The sequence below is a fragment of the Montipora foliosa genome, chromosome 8, assembly GCF_036669935.1.
Source record: "Montipora foliosa isolate CH-2021 chromosome 8, ASM3666993v2, whole genome shotgun sequence".
NCBI classification, from domain to species: Eukaryota; Metazoa; Cnidaria; class Anthozoa; order Scleractinia; family Acroporidae; genus Montipora; species Montipora foliosa.
Genome location: NC_090876.1, coordinates 15,665,580 through 15,670,579, shown reverse-complemented (window position 1 = coordinate 15,670,579; position 5,000 = coordinate 15,665,580). Strand labels below are relative to the sequence as shown.

Here is a 5,000-nt window from a genome sequence, read left to right as displayed (position 1 = left end):
CTCTCCAAAGCAAAATGGCTTGTATAAAGTATATGCGCTGAAATATATGTACAAAGTTAGAACTTACAGCTGTTTACGGAATAAAACGCTTGTATAAAGTATATGTGAAGTATACATTATGCGGTTAATAGAGGCCGAGTTACAACAAACTAAATATTCTTGCCTCACCAAAAGTCGTGCTCAACGTTATATTAACTCGTACCCAGAGCACTGAACGGGTCACAGGTCTGATATTGCTTTTAAAGCACGCGAACAAAATGTACACTAATAAATTACTTGTTTTCACTTCGTTTCTTTTTTAAAAACAGGAGGCTTGTTGAAGTCGGTGTAAAAGTGATTTGTGAATCCGGAGATGTAAGAGTACAACTTGAATGTTTCTTGACTTTCAAGGAGATGAAATTGAAGCTGAAATTGTTCACTCTTATCCAAGAACAACTACAGAATAACGTGACAGGATGATCAAAGCACATCAAGTGATTTAATGAGTGGGTACTCTACTCACTCAGAAAATAAATTTGAAAGAAGGAAATCATGTTTATAATGAAACTGATTACAAATTATAAAAAAAAATCGTTCGTAAAAAATAATACTATTCAGAACCATTGTTTTCCAAGACGCACCAATATTGGAATTCAAAACAGTTTGTCCTCAAATAATGGATAATCGAATAAATTTAAGAAAGCTTGCATGAGACTATGAGTCCTTTTTTGAGGGATCGATGTTAAACATATATTATCGGTGTGCAATAATCGACGGGAAGGCTGAAAGAAGATTGGCTAAGATCAATTTCTTTCAACTTTTCTTTTTGTAATTACCGTGGAGCTCCTAGCTCGTCGGACACTCGAACTAGCAGAGAGAGGGCTACCCCAACATCATTTGATACACGACGTCTTTGTATCTATTGCAGTAAATAAAATATACTTTTTGGGGTTCTTGAATCATCAACAGGACACTCCTAATTGGGTCAAACCAAACCACAATACCTCAACGCTAACTTACATGCCCGGCATGATGTTCTGTCCCTTTTTTTCAAGCTGGGCATGAAATTCCTCATACCGATTTGAAGCACATGCCCGGCATGACAATCTGACATGTCGGGCATGAGATCCAAGCTCAACCCCAGTCCCCTTCTAAAAAGTGACCCGCGGGATTACGAGAAGCTCCTTCTTTGGCTCCTATACGTATACATACTACGCTTCCAGGAAATAACACACTCGCATGAACTGACAAAGATTTACTTCTAAATTTTCCGGGGAAAAGAGTTCCTTGTTGATTGGAGCCCATTGTACCCATCGTGAGTTACAGATCAACTTCATAGAGACATCACAGAGCAGGAAAACTGAGCAGTTGATATAATGGGCTTTTAAAAATTAGGAAACGTGATTTTAACAAGCTTGAGGGTGAAGTTAGTTTTCTTCTACATGTTTCTGACAAGAATAACTGGCATACACGTGTTTCTAGACTAGGAGGAATGTTCAAAATACAGACTTAATTTGTTCTTTTCTTTGGTGCTTTTCTATCAAATAAAATCAGGATTGATAAGGCAAGTAGTCTTAACACGTACTTCCACGTTTATTCTTCTGTTAATAGACTTCTACTTACTAAGGGCGACACATTCAATTTTTACACAGAAATATAACAATAAAGGTTTATAACAAAATGTGCAGTGCGAGAGCATTATTTTTCTTAGCATACCATAACTTTTCAGTTATCTTGCACAATTTCTTGATAATTGATTTATTTTATTACTATCAAAAATGTGTGTCTTGCTGGAATCTCTCCCCCGCCCACTTCCCCATGCTGGATATGTACAACCTGGTTACCACTACCTCACGCCGCACCCATGGAAACTTGAGGTCTTCATGCGTCTCACGTAGCCCGACTTTTTCATGCCGGGCATGTAAGATTGAGTTTTCATGTTGGGCATGTAAAATGGCTAGCTTTCATATTAGGCATGCTGGGCATGTAGAAATGAACTTTCATGCCGGGCATGAGCACCACGTTTTTCATGGCAGGCATGAAAACGTTCTTTCCTCGATCCCGGGATACCAGTTCTCCCTAGGTCGCGGGATAATTTATCATACCAATTTTAAGCAGCGACCAGGGCATGAAAAAACAAGCAACATTCCGCCCCAGCGTTTTTCCAGAGCTTACGCGCGCAGGAAATGAGTTATCAGCTTTTTGGGTGAGACAGGCATTAAGCATCTCGGAAGATGCCTATCGTAAAAGAATATGGCTTCCACAGCGGACATTTTCATAGAAATGCCCATCTTCAAAGAAAACGCCTATCATTTTCTATGATCGTTAAAAAATAGCGATAACAAGGGCATGATTTCATACCCTTAAGGCAACACTCTGGGGATTTTGGCACGAAATGAGGTTTTTAATTTCTCTGGACATGAAAAAAGGGCAAAAATCATGCTCCTTCAAGAAATTTCAAAAAATCTACCAAAATTTTTGTTTCCAAGCCGTTCGTGAAGACCATTGCACAGTATTTGTAGTCTTCCTTGCTCAGTGACGAATCGTACAAATTGAGTTAATTAATCAACCTGCCGGACTGCCGAATAGATCTAAATTGTTTCAAACGCCGTGCTAGCAGAACATTATTTTACGAATAGCGGTTGGCGTTTTTTTTTTTGATTACAAAGCCTGAGCGCTAACTAGTTAAGCACCGTACTAAAAACTGTAAAAAAATCTTACTTGTTCTTTGAAAAAGTTTGGAATTAAAGAGTGACCTAAATCCTGATTTAGAGAACAATCACATATTTGCTACTATCCTACTATTGACATCGAAGATGAGAAAATCGATCCACTGCTCGACGAGCGCGTTGCGGAAGTTCTACAAAAACTTGAAGATCATCACAAGCTAATGAATTCCATATCGATTGCAACAAACGAAGATGGAGAATTTACTATAGCAGACGATTACGAAACTGTCAAGGTTTTTGACAACACTGGGAAATTTATTTACAAGTTTTATCCATATGTTCTAACTGATGACACTAGTAGAAGGCTGCTTGCTGTAGCTACTGATGAGAACAAAAATACCTACGTTCTGGTTGTACTTGATGGGATTAGATCGGAAGTTTAAGTTTTCAAAAGAGCTGATCTCCTCATCAACTTTCGTCTGCAGGAGGGCAGCAGAATTGCATAGCAAACTGAGAGTCGGCAATGGCAAAGTGCTGGTGTCAATAAACGAAGGAATGCCCCCTGTGGTCGATGTTTACGATCTTTAATAATGGAAGATATGAGATTGCCGTTGGAACCGGGATATTGCAGGATGCATCAGATATCCCTGTCGGACCTGGTGGACAGATCTTTGTGCTGGACTCTCGTCAAAAGTTCTGCAACATATTCAACGAGGATGGTAGAAAGGAGCATCAGTTTACAGTTTGCAGGGAGCTCGAGGGAAAGGAGCCTTGCAGACTGGCTCTTCGTCCATCGGGTGAATTTATCTTTTTCGCTGTAGTTCATTGGTTTACATGTAAACTCGCCGTGGAATTATATACTAATGATGGCGTGTTTAATAGGAGAATTAACCTTCATACAATGTCTCCATTTGCAATCAGTAAAGATGGTCGATTAGCTGTAACTCAAAATAAGCACGGTGGCGCAAATCTATATTTCCCGCGCCAATTTCTCGCAGGCCATCGTTAATTGCGCGATTCACCTTCCAAACAGCAGAAATAATCTCTCTACGTACTTTTTTTTTCAAATCGACCCTTTATATTTGGTGGACCTTTCTTCAGCGCCACTTTAAAGTTGTTCTTAACATCTGGCAGAGAGTGGAGCTGCCAAAGACATTTTTCGCACTCTGGTAATGCACCTTTCAGGGCACTCTTCACTGATAAAGATGACAACTCGCTCTCGTCCCCCAGGATTTCTACAGCTGACTCTAACATTGCCACGATCACTCGACACCGAATAGCAATAATGCGGTCAAGCGTACTGAGAGATTTATTGTTAAAGGTGCCGGTTGCCTTTTCATGAACCATTTTAAAACTTTTGCTAGAGCTCTCTTGGCCTCTCCTATAGACCCCCACAGCTTCATATTTCTCATTGCAGCAGCGAGAACGATTGAGTTGACAGGAGGGGGTTGACGTCGACAGGCTCACTGCGTCCCTTAACTGCTCTTCGTCTGCTCTCTGTCTTGACCGTGTTGCTGCATCAGTATCTACTGCTTTGTACAGATACCTAATGCCTGTTTCGAGTGCATCTATCGCTGTCAGAAGACCTTTTCTTGATAACGCATCCAGTTTTGACTCGACGTCTTCAATTCCTCGCGCGATTATCTTTCGAATTTTCTGATCAACCTCATCACCATCTCTCAACTTTACCACTACCTGATCTCTGGCCTTGTCGAACAAGAGGCCGACAGTGGCATTCAGTAAAAATATTGTTATCGATAACATGTGTTTCGGTGGGAATAAGTGACAGTAAATGAGATTTACTTCTAGTTATTCGTTAACCACTTATAAAGTGGTTCGCCTGAAAGTGATCCCTAGACGGAAAACTAGAAGGAAATTCCACACATGAGTTGCTGCATGCCAATTGGCGCGGCATCAAAACCATTATGCTTACAGTTCAATGCTTCGCAACAGCAGGGAGGTAAATGGCTGTCAAAATGTTTATCAACCATGAAACATGATAACATTGATAAAATAACGGTTTTAAGCTGTTAATTCCTATCCTAAATTTTGCACGGCTATATTTTTTTATGTATATATTTTTTTCAAATATATATTTTGCAAAAGAAGTAACAGTATTCCATGTTGAATGTTAATCAAACGCTTTTAAACGCGTTTTCAGCCTTGAATCAATGAAGGAATCAGCTTTATTTTTAATCTTAATATATTCAACATACAATTGGTGTTCAAATCAGTCCATTCCCTAATTAATCTAACCGCTCATGCTCAAAAAATGTTATTTACGCAAAAGTATACTATTTTGGTGTTTACATAGCCTCATCTAAATACAAGGGGGGTGGGGAGGGTAGTGGA

At 39.6% G+C, this 5,000-nt stretch overlaps 1 long non-coding RNA gene across 1 annotated transcript in view; it reads left to right on the top strand.

Moving 5' to 3' along the window:
- LOC138013141 (uncharacterized) overlaps positions 1 to 660 on the top strand; it is a 20,192-nt gene extending 19,532 nt beyond the window's left edge. The window contains exon 3 of the long non-coding RNA XR_011125180.1: positions 309 to 660. This is a non-coding gene — a long non-coding RNA (uncharacterized lncRNA). The remainder of the gene's footprint in view (positions 1 to 308) is intronic.
- Positions 661 to 5,000: the final 4,340 nt, after the last annotated feature.